This window comes from Balaenoptera physalus, assembly GCF_965194825.1.
Source record: "Balaenoptera physalus genome assembly, chromosome: 17".
Lineage (NCBI taxonomy): Eukaryota > Metazoa > Chordata > Mammalia > Artiodactyla > Balaenopteridae > Balaenoptera > Balaenoptera physalus.
In genome coordinates, this window is record NC_138895.1 from 47459360 (window position 1) to 47471251 (window position 11892).

The 11892-nt window shown below is 44.1% G+C and overlaps 1 protein-coding gene and 2 long non-coding RNA genes across 11 annotated transcripts in view; 1 reads left to right on the top strand and 2 right to left on the bottom strand.

The window, feature by feature from the left end:
- Positions 1-11892, bottom strand: part of LOC309646452 — a 333740-nt gene that overhangs the window by 306901 nt on the left and 14947 nt on the right. The gene's annotated exons all lie outside the window — the stretch shown is intronic.
- The window catches only part of MATN2 (matrilin 2), a 150176-nt gene that overhangs the window by 23597 nt on the left and 114687 nt on the right, over positions 1-11892 (top strand). The gene's annotated exons all lie outside the window — the stretch shown is intronic.
- LOC309646456 lies at positions 348-6946 on the bottom strand. Its single transcript, XR_014255378.1, has 2 exons — positions 2696-6946; positions 348-2364 (listed from the first exon to the last, which is right to left on the bottom strand). It is a non-coding gene; the product is annotated as an uncharacterized lncRNA (long non-coding RNA).

Sequence of the window (11892 nt, forward strand, 5' to 3'; positions counted from 1 at the left end):
GGTCTTAGGAAGAGGTGCTGTGGGGCACGAGCTAGATGCAGGATGAAAAACATTTGCTGAGAAAATTGCAGCTGGAGAGTATAAGCAAACTGTAAGCCAGGTCAATCAACCCTTTCTGGGGCTTTGAAAATAAGCTGCTAACATTTTTCTACCTAAGGGGAGTTAGCAAAGTGGCGGGGGGGGGCACTCAAGCCTCTTACAGCGCAGCGATGAACACATATCTAAAGAATCCAGTGGCTGGCGTGTGTCTTTATCATTAGAACTGATTATAAAAATGAAGGTTGATGCGTAGAGCTTATCGAACTGTTTTAACTATAGCAAAGGCTTTGTATTTTATTATTTATTATTTTTTTTAAAAATTATTTATTTATTTATTTTTGGCTGCGTTGAGTCTTCTTTGCTGCATGTGGGCTTTCTCTAGTTGTGACGAGCGGGGGCTACTCTTCGTTGTGGTGTACGGGCTTCTCATTGCGGTGGCTTCTCTTGTTGCGGAGCACGGGCTCTAGGCGCGTGGGCTTCAGTAGTTGTGGCACACGGGTTTAGTTGCTCTGCGTCAGGTGGGATCTTCCCAGGCTAGGGATCGAACCCGTGTCCCCTGCATTGACAGGCAAATTCTTAACCACTGTGCCACTAGGGAAGTCCTGTAGCAAAGGCTTTTTAAAAAATAAACCCTTTGAAGTAAAATCACATCCCCCCCCCCCGCCCTTTTATCAGTCCCCCTCTATGCATCCTCTGTAATACGGTCGGGACGGAATTATGGACCTGATGGAGGGACTGTCATGGCTGCTGCTCAGCCCAGATGCAGAAAGTACATCTCATCTCATCTCTCCCTGCCTGTGCTCAGTTTTACGTATAAACTAACGTCTCTGGTATCATTCAATTTTTAGAAACTGTATGAAGTGAATTCTTCATTCCAATCTTGTGATTAATACTGGGAAAACTCCAAAAAGCATTAGTATCTGACTTCTAACAAGCCACAGAGTTAAAAGCTTTCCTACCCAATGAATGTATAACTTGATTTTTTTTCTTTTACAGATTCTCTCTCTCACCTTCTCTTCCCTAGTAAACGCTTTATCCCCTTCCTTTTCCATAACTTTCCATTATCCCTTCCTCTCCATTCACTCCCTCCTTCAGTTCCAGGATGTTTGATCCTCAGCTTGCCCATGTGTTTGGCACCTGCAGTGTGTATGTGTGGGGGGATGGGGTGGAGGACGTCCCCTCGGTGGGTGATATAGCCACCGTTCTTTTCTCCTCTTTGATGGCTGCTGCTCTTGGGGGGCGAGGCATACAACCTTACCCCTCTGGAGCCAATCGTGTCCCAGGTTTCCCCACCTGATGATAATAATGATAACAATGGTAACGATGGCTGCCCGTTTTGGGGAAACATCTACTATGTGCCAGGCACTGTGCTAGGCAGTTCACCCTTCCCTTCATGGTATTATTATCCCCATTTTACAGATGAAGAAACTGAGGCTTAGAGAGGTTAAATGTTTTGCTCAAGGTCGTGCAACCACTGAGCAGCAGAGGCGGGGTTGGAGAAGCCAACATAACATTTCCTCTGCTCAAACCCTTTTTGGCAATCCTACCTCCTCTGTTTCATCCAACCAAATTGGACTCATCTTTCGGGTCTATGTGGAAGCAGCCCTAATCTTCTAGGTTGGGATTAAGTACCCCACATCACATCCCCGCAGCATGCCCATCTGTTCCAGCCCAGCGCTTGTCAGCCTTGGTAGTGATTGATTGCTGGCGTCGATGTCTGTGTTGTATTGGCCATGCTAGTAACGTGCCAGGTACACGACAGACACTCAGTAAATTCCTAGAGAAGGAGAAAATGAACGAACAAATGAGCAAAGAGGAAAAGTCTCTAAAGCCAGGGCATGTGGAAAAGAGTTGAAAGACCTGAGGATGTTTAGTTTGAAAAAAAAAGTGAAGATGAAGGGCTCACTGAAGGCTGTGTTACGGCAGAGTTTAGACTTGTTAAGACTTTAAAGAGGAGATGCGGACCCAAATACCTGTGCTTTTTTTAAAAATAAATATATAATTTTATTTATTTATTTTTGGCTGTTTTGGGTCTTCGTTGCTGCGCACAGGCTTTTTCTAGTTGCGGCGAGCGGGAGCTACTCTTCGTTGTGGTGCGCAGGCTTCTCATCGCTGTGCCTTCTCCTGTTGTGGAGCCCGGGCTCTAGGTGTGCGAGCTTCAGTAGTTGTGGCTCATGGGCTCTAGAGCGCAGACTCAGTAGTTGTGACACACAGGCTTGGTTGCTCTGTGGCATGTGGGATCTTCCCGGACCAGGGCTCGAACCCGTGTCCCCTGCATTGGCAGGCAGATTCTTAACCACTGAGCCACCAGGGAAGTCCCAATACCTGTGCTTTTTTTTTTTAAAGCCATGGCTTTTTTTTTTAAAATTTTATTTATTTATTTATTTTTGGCTGTGTTAGGTCTTCGTTTCTGTGCGAGGGCTTTCTCTAGTTGCGGCAAGTGGGGGCCACTCTTCATCGCGGTGCGCGGGCCTCTCACTATTGCGGCCTCTCTTGTTGCGGAGCACAGGCTCCAGACGCGCAGGCTCAGCAATTGTGGCTCACGGGCCACATGTCGCTCTGCGGCATGTGGGATCCTCCCAGACCAGGGCTCGAACCCGTGTCCCCTGCACTGGCAGGCAGACTCCCAACCACTGCGCCACCAGGGAAGCCCTACCTGTGCTTTTAAGGAGACAGATTTTTCTTCCATATGCAACTTTGTAGCCCCTGGATTAGCCCAGGAAATGAACTGGCTTCTCAGGCTTCAGGGATATTGAAGGGCTTGTGTGCAGGGAGTTAAATAAACCTCTCATCTGCAAACCATCACATTCCAGGATTCTGGGGAGGTGCTTGCAGAATTAGGAAATGAACTCAAAGATAAGGACTTTCTCCTCTATTAAAAAAAAAAAAAGCTAAATATTTGCTTTCCAAGAAAAATCTGCCTTAGGAGCCTTTGAAATAACATTTTTTAAACAAGGGAGAAATTGCCAAATTTTTAGTGACTGGCAACATATAATTTGTTGAATACCTGGGTTTCACTTCTGGCAATGTTAACTGAATGAGTGAAAGAATGATTACAGGTATATTGCCTTAGCTTTTTTGGTTAATTCACGTAGAGCTTGCAGTCAACAAAAATCACTAAACTTTTATTACAGGTGGCTTAGTATCATATAGCACAGCGGTCCCCAACCTTTTTGGCACCAGGGACCAGTTTCGTGGAAGACAATTTTTCCACTGTTGGGGGTGGGGGATGGTTCAGGCGGTAATGTGAGTGATGGGGAGCGATGGGGAGCGATGGGGAGTGGCAGATGAAGCTTTGCTTGCTCGCCCACTGGCTGCTCACCTCCTGCTGTGTGGCCCAGTTCCTAACAGGCCGTGGACTGGTACCAGGGGTTGGGGACCCCTGATATACCAAACTTTTTTTTTAAACTTAAGTGGAATACTTAAAATTCTTTGTATTAAATTTTATCTTCTTCATTTAGGTTCATCATTCTCAACTAATTTATTTTTCCTCCTTAACTTAGCAAGTTTGAATCATTTGCAAATTTGATGAAATGTTTTCTGTATCTTTCTCCAAGTCCCCACTGAAAATATTAAAAGATATTTTATATTCTTTTGAAATGATTATAAAGAATAGTCATCTTTACTTTAAAAATTCATGTCTAAATATTTAATGAGTATTAGATACTGAAAATATTGATACAAGGAGAGCTAGTTCCAAAGTTGCTTGAATAATCAATCCATAAACAGTTCATGTATTCTTGAGAGGAAATATTATGGAGACTTGAGTTGTATATTAGTTTATTAGGGCTGCCAAGACAAAGTGGCACAGACTGGGTGGCTTAAACAACAGAAATTTATTTTCCCATGATTCTGGAGGCCAGAAGTCCCAGGTCAAGGTGCTAGCTGACTGGATTCTTGGTGATGTTGCCAAACGCAAGTTTGTGTGCCAGAGACGCAGTGAGGCCAAACAAACCAAAACGTCGTAGTCTGGAGCAGAGAAGGGTTTATTGCAGAGCTGAGCAAGGAGAACGGGTAGCTCATGCCCAGAAAAATCCCTGAACTCCCTGAAGGGTTTCAGCAAAGCATTTTTAAAGGCCAGATGAGGAGGGGTGTCCCAGAGCATGTGATCAGCTCATTCACAGTTCCCTTATTTGTTGATGGTGAGGTAGCAGGGCGGTTAACATTATCAGTCCTTAGGTGCCAGAGGTCTGGGGGCTACTTGCTGATGATCATCAAGTAGTTAATTTTTTCTGTTTGGGTGGTGGTTTTTAGTATCTGAAAAGCTCAGGAAATATGCATGAGATACTATTATCTGGGTACTTCAGAGAGGAGCTAGAGCAGAGGATATGGGGAGGGGTCTGTCCCAGGAAGGCCCCATAGGGTCCTGCTCAGTTACAGTGAGGCCTCTCATCTGGGCTTGCAGATGGCCACCCGCATCCTGTGTCCTCACATGGGCTTCCCTCTGTACCTGTCTGCGTCCACATTTCCTCTTCTTATAAGGACGCCAGTCATATTGGATTAGAGCCCACCCTCATGATCTCTTTAAATCTTTATCACCTCTTTAAAGACCTTATCTCCAAATACAGTCACATTCTGAGGTAGTAGACTTCAACTTATGAATTTTGGGGACACAGTTCAGCCCGTAACAAGCTGCTTTGCTTCCTGCTTTCCCAGTTTGTGGAGAACAGTATGTCTTCTCTAACACGTTCCTAAGTAGCCTCTTTTTCCTTTCTGTTCCCTTTATCTTCCCATTTCAGGGTGATATACCATTACTGACATACGCCAGGGAAGCATATTCAAAGACTTCTGTGGTGTGGTACTTTTTAATTTACCATTGTGCCTTTCTGAGTCTTTAAAGCAGATTGGACAAGCCCATGGGGTCGGGCAGCCAATATCCTCGGGCTGCAGATGGGAAACCAGTGCAGTCAAGCCAGGATGTGAAACCAAGTCCGAGTAAGATCTTTCAAAAGCCAGGAATTAAAACCACTAGCTCAGACAAGCTTCCTTTCAGTATATCCAGAGGAGGCTGATTTATAGGGAAAGATGAAAGGAGAAAGGAGGGCAGTGTGTGTATTTTGGCGGCTCAAGAGGATGGTGGGGCTGAGAAAGGAGGAGGAGGGAGAAGTTGTCGTAAGCCCGCAGGCAGTCAGTGAGTAAGAACATCAAAGAGGAAGCCGGACGGCCAGATGTACAAAGAGCTGATGCAGGGGAAGGGGCTGGGGGAGAAACAGGAGGAACGTAAGCATCTGACCACTTGGGCTCAGAGCCAGGAGGGGCCTTTGGAAAGGCACGATGGAGGAGGTGCAGTGAGGGGCAGTTGGCCTTGAGAAACCCTGGGAGGATGAGCCCCTGGGGCTTTTAAAGTTAGGTTGGACCATGAAGTAAACTGCAGAGGAATCCTGTCCAAGGGGCTCGGGTCTGGCCAAGCCTGTGAGAGGCTGCTTTCCATCTCCAGCTCTTAATTCCCCAGGCCTGACACTGGGCCTTCTTCCAGTCTACTCCATCCATTCATTGAATAAATATGTTAAGAGAGTCCCCATGTTCCAGGCGCTGTGCTAAGCCTGGTGCAAGATGAAGAATCCTTATATCTTTGGGACTCGTTGATGGACAGCCAGGGAAGCATCCCCTCCTCCTCAGGGTACCATTCACCCGTGTGCACCGGTGCCAGTGTCTTGTGGCTGTCCTGTGTGTGATTGTCCCAACCACTGAAGGTAGCAGGCTCCTTCACTCCCCTCTTCCAATCAAACTTGAATTTGTCTCCAAAATGAAGAGGAATAGGTAGACCATGCATTTTACCTAGCTGTTTTTCCTCTACCAAAATAGTTTAGTTCTAATACATTATGTTTCGTTCCATAATTTGCCTCAGTTTTATCATTTATTCATTCATTAAAGGAACACACATCTTTAGGGTTTGGTACACATTCCACAGTTTCAGGCAGCATGGGTCTTTTGGGGGGAAATTTGTATGGGATCAGTGAGAGAAGACGTCCTCAAGAGCTAGTATAACTTACTCATAAAACCATCTGGGCTTGATGCCTTCTGTAGAGAGGATATATTTGACAACTCATGCAATTTCTTTAAGAGTCATTAGTGTGTTTAGGTTTTCTGTTTCTTCTTGAGTCTATTTGATAATTGGTATTTTCCTTAAAATGATCTGATTTGTCTGTATTTTCGAGTCTGCTGGCATACATTATAGTTCATAACACTATGTTTTTACACGGGGCATGGTATTCTTTAACAAAGGGAGCCCATTGTTTTGTTCCCATAGTTCACAAAGATCTGAGCAAAAATTCTGAAGGAACCCTGAGCCCTGGGGGACGGGCGTGCAGGGGATGGGGCAGACGTCTTCATGGACTCTTAGGTTTCCCTGATACTACCTAGCATTTACAAGAGAGCTTTACGGTTTTACAAAGCTCCTAATGCTTTCCTTACCTCCCTTTCCCTCACAAAGTCCTTGAGAGGCAGATTTTATAATAATCCCCAGCTACAGATAAGAAAAAAAACTTATCAGAGATGTGAATTTATCCATAATGTTCAGATGAGCCAGAAATCACTGCTAGATCACACCGTTTTAATTAGAAGAGAGTTTAGAGATCATCTCGTTGAGAGGTTTTTAACCTGGGGTCCATGGGCCTCCAAAGATCCCTTGGATAGACTTCAGTGGGTCCGTAATTTGGATGAGAAAAAAATAACATCCTTTTTCACTAACCTCTAACTGCAACTTAGCATTTCCTTCTATTATAATTGTAAACCACAAACCACAAGAGTAGTAGCAGTGCCGTCTCAGCAATAGAGATCACAGATCTGTTCATGGCACATTATAGTCGCGAGAGATAACTCAAAATAGTGCTTACGCTCACCACTACTTCAGAATTACACCACTTAGTAACCCATCTTTTGATCTTGTTATTTAGTGTTATTTTCTTTTTTTAAAATTTTTATTTATTTATTTATTTATTTATGGCTGTGTTGGGTCTTCATTTCTGTGCGAGGGCTTTCTCTAGTTGTGGCAAGCGGGGGCCACTCTTCATCGCGGTGCGCGGGCCTCTCACTGTCGCGGCCTCTCTTGTTGCGGAGCACAGGCTCCAGACGCGCAGGCTCAGTAATTGTGGCTCACGGGCCCAGCCGCTCTGCGGCATGTGGGATCTTCCCAGACCAGGGCTCGAACCCGCGTCCCCTGCATTGGCAGGCAGACTCTCAACCACTGCGCCACCAGGGAAGCCCAGTGTTATTTTTAAAAGTCAGTATGTTACTATATCCACAATTTTTTTTCTTTTTAATATCTTGATTCACTGTAATTCAAATAATTGGCCTCCTTTCTCATCCTTTGGATTTATTTGTTTGTTTATTGTGTTAATATATACATAAAATAAAATTAACCATTTGAACCATGTTAAAGTGTACAGGAGACACGTAGTTTTAGGGGGCAGGAGCCCACTGTGTCCCCCTTTGCCTGGCAAAGTAATAAAGCTATTCTTTTCTACTTTACCTCCCACCCCCAAAAAAGTGTACAATTCAGTGGCATGAAGTACATTTACACTGTTGTGCAACCATCATCACTGTCTATTTCCAGGACGTTTTGAACATTTTCATCATCCCAAGTAGAAACTTTCTACGCATTAAGAAATAACTTCCCATCCCTCCCCCTCCATCCCCCAGGAATTTCCTTTCTACTTTCTGTCTCTATGTTGCCTATTCTAGATACCTCATGTAAGTGGAATGATACCATATTTGTTCTTTTGTGTCTGACTTTTTTCACTTAGCGTAACGTTTTTACGGTTCAGGCATGTTGTAGCATGTATCAGAACTTCATTCTTGGGGCTTCCCTGGTGGCGCAGTGGTTGAGAATCTGCCTGCCAATGCAGGGGACACGGGTTCGAGCCCTGGTCTGGGAAGATCCCACATGCCGCGGAGCAACTAAGCCCGTGTGCCACAACTACTGAGCCTGCGCGTCCGGAGCCTGTGCTCCGCAACAAGAGAGGCCACGATAGTAAGAGGCCCGCGCACCGCGATGAAGAGCGGCCCCCGCTCGCCGCAACTAGAGAAAGCCCTCGCACAGAAACGAAGACCCAACACAGCCATAAATAAATAAATAAATAAATAAATTTATTAAAAAAAAAAAAAAAAAGAACTTCATTCTTTTTATGGCTAATGGGCCATCATATGTATGTACCACATTTTGTTTATCTATTCATCTGTTGATGGACACTCGGGTTGTTTCCACTTTTTGGCTACTTGAATAGTGTTGCTATGAACATTGGCATACAAGTATCTGTTTGAGTGTCTGCTTTCAATTTTTTTGGATATGTACCGAGGATGGAATTGCTGGGAAACATGGTAATTCTGTGTTTAACTTTTCCGAAGAACTGCCAAACTGCATTCCGTAGCAGCTGCACCATTTTGCATTCCCACCAATAATGCACAAGAGTTCCAATTTCTTCACATCCTCACCAACACTTGTTATTCTCCATTTTTTTTCTAATTGCCATCCTAGTGTGTGTTGCATTTTATTTTGGACATCTAAAAACTGTATTCTGAGAAGGGGTTATGGGCTTCACCAGACTGCCATGGAAGTCCCTGGTACAAATAAGGGTTAAGGGTGAGGGAACCAGAGTCCAGAAATATTCCTTCTTGCTAAAGGTGAAGTAATTGACCAGCAGCAGCCTAGGGCTTAATACCAAGTATTCTAGGGCTCAGGGGAGCCCTTTCCCCTCCTACCACGTGGGCTGTTCTCACATAGACGTTTGCCTCAGCCAGTGGTCAGACTGAGTCAGGGCTGGAACAAAGCCATCAACCAACCAGCCACTGAAGCTAAGGCCAGCCCCAGACACAGACGAGACAGACATAATCCCTGTCTGCTGCAGAGTCAGCCTAAGATGGTTTCCTTTGTCCTGACAGTCTCATGGCCCCATTTTCTTACTGACCTTCCAATCAACCGTGGCTCCTGAACCTTTCCACGCCTGCCACCACCCTTGTCAGCTTGGTTTTACAAATAACCATAGCTAACTTTGAACAAGTGTGAGCTCTAGCTTTCCACTGTGTGACCATGAGTAAGTAGCGGAACGACCCTAACCCCAGTTGTCTCGCTTGTGAAATGGAGATGATAATGGCACCTCCCTCAGAGTGGGAATGAAGATGGGATGAGATCATGCAGATAAAGGGCTTGGCCCAGAGCCTGGCATGGACTTAGCTTTCAATAAATGCTTGTTGCTGTTATTGTCGATTTTAAAGTTTATTTTGAAAAAACAATTTGTACATTGCAAAGTGGTGTTAACTCTCCTGTGATCCCACTCTACTGTGAGATCTTTAAAACTAGGAACTAGGTCTTTTCGTCTCTGGGTATAAAGCATCTGGTGTAGCAGCCTCACAATAAATGTGTACTGAATAAATGAATGAGAGATGACATTTATTAATATTATTAGTATTATTAATTTTTATTTATCTCTTTGAGCACCTACTGATTTAAATATAAAGTAGCAGTTTTTTTCTCTTTCACCCTTAAATCAGATATTGATCTTAGAGAAGGACGTCTAAAAAATTGATTACATGAGCATTTCAGAAAATACGTGCAATTAGCAAAACAGTTTAATACATTTTATTTTTAAAATGTCAAAAGTTGTACCATCAGATTCATTCCTTCATACGTAGAACAAAGGCATTTTTGTTGAGCAGCTACTCTATAGCAGGCTTGGTATCAGTAGTGAAATCTCTGGGTATTAGGTAGGGTGCAATTGGAATAAGCTAACAGTGTTTTTCTCAAAAGATATTTGAATATCTTACAAGAAGTCTGGAGATCCGTGATTCCCAGTTCGTGGCAGTGGCTCAGCTTTATCATTGAGGCCAGGGTTATTTCCAGCTGAAGCGACCTCATCCCAGGAGATTGGCTTTCCTTTCTTAGGCTTCTGCCTGAATAGTCACAGGATGGCTGCTGCAGCTCCAAACATCACATCCTTCCATGGTTATGGTCAAGGCAGGAAGAGAATAAGAGTGGAGGAAAGAAGACTTTTTTGTCCCTTCACTCACTCCTTTTATCAGAGACCAAAATCTTCAGTAGACTTTCCCTTACTCCCCATAGGCCAAAACTGGATTGCGTGCCTACTCCAGCTACCTCGTCTGGAGACTGGGATAACCAAGACTGTCTTCTTCCAATAAGGAGTCGTTCCTGGTGGGGATGGGACCTATCCTCGCAGAGATCATGGTCACTTTCTTGCTGCTTGGAATCTTAGCAAGGAAGCAGGAAGGGGATTAGTAGAGAAATGAAGTTTAAGTAGGCAACACTAGTGTCAGCCAGTCTACTTTGTTAAGCCATTTTCTTGAAGGTGGTGAGGGGACAGTCGCTGAATCCAGGGGAAGAATGTTCCAGCTCGCCTGAAGTGTTTAGAACAGCAGTGCCAGTGCAGTGTGGCTCAGGGAAGTAACATGGGGACCTTGGTGAGTCGTTGTTAGGACTTTGGCTTTTCTCTGAGAGAGATGGGAACCATCGGAGGGTTTTAAGCAAAGGAGTGACATGCTTTCACTTGTGTTTAAAGGATTGCTCTGGCTGCCTGATTGAAAGCAGTCTGTAGAGGAACAAAGGCAAAGGCCGTTTAGGAGGCTAATGACATCATCCCAGTGAGGGATGTTGGTGGATGTGATCATCCCTGGCGTGTAATGAAGAACTAAGAATTATTTTATTTGTGGCAAGTTTCCCAAAACCTTCTTGAATAGTACCAGTTGCTGGGAATTTATGTAAAGCCTGCAGAGTACCTACAGTTACAATGAGGGAACATTAATGCGATATAAAGTCATGCAGGTTGTATCCTTCTATAGCTGTGTTTGTACATTTGTTGTTTCCTGTAGATTAATCATCAAGAGTATGAATTCTAGATTCCTGGATTTGAATCTTGATTCTACTACTTACTAACTGTGTGACCTTGGACAAATTAAACTCTCTGAGACTCAGTTTTCCCACTTGTTAAATGGGGATAATAGGTTGTTGTGAATGGTAAGGAGTTAGTGCATGTAGCATTATATTGATATATAATCGTTGCTCAATCAATATTAGCTATCATTATAGATATGGCTATAACCACTTGTAAAGGTCAAGGAACATCCCTATTTAATTCATTTTACTTAAAACCATAGCATATGAGAGCTGGAAAGGAACTGAGAAATTATTTAGTCCAACCCTAGAGATCAAAGTAACATAGCCACCCTCCCCCTCTCCAAAAAAAGAAGGTTATGTGGCCACTGTCACCTCGTGGGTGGCAGAGTGGGGACCAGAACATGGGTCTGTGGACTCCCAGTCCATAGCAGTGCTTTCTTTGCTATGGCCATGTTGCTTCCATACAGCCCTCAACACAATACCAGGTGGAAATAATAATAATAACAAAAATAATTATTTGACTCTTACTTTGTGCCAGGCACCATTCTAAGTACTTTACACATATTCACTTACTTAATCTTCTTGGCACCCCTCTGAGGCAGGTACAGTCATTGTCTCCATCTTGTAAAAGAGGAAACTGAAGGTTAGAGAGAGTAAGTAACTTGCCCAGGATGGAGAATGTGTGTGGTGTCGGGGAACATGGGCGGCCTGAGAGTCAGGAGGCTGCCCCACCTTTACCCTGCATGACCTTCTCCATTTGCAGAATAGGGAAATTGAATCCAGCCTTTAAAGTTCCTTTTCAGTGTTAAAATTTGCATATCCTAAGTGCTTTGTGATGATCAAGTCTGATCATTTCATCATCATGAAACTTGCTGTCTTATTAACTGCTCTTCATCTTAATGATCAGCTACAAGAAAGACTATTTGTAGAACAGCCTAGAAACCAAAGTCACCCAGGCTGTGAGGGATTCCTGAAATGTTATTTCTGGTTTCCACAGCAACCCTGGC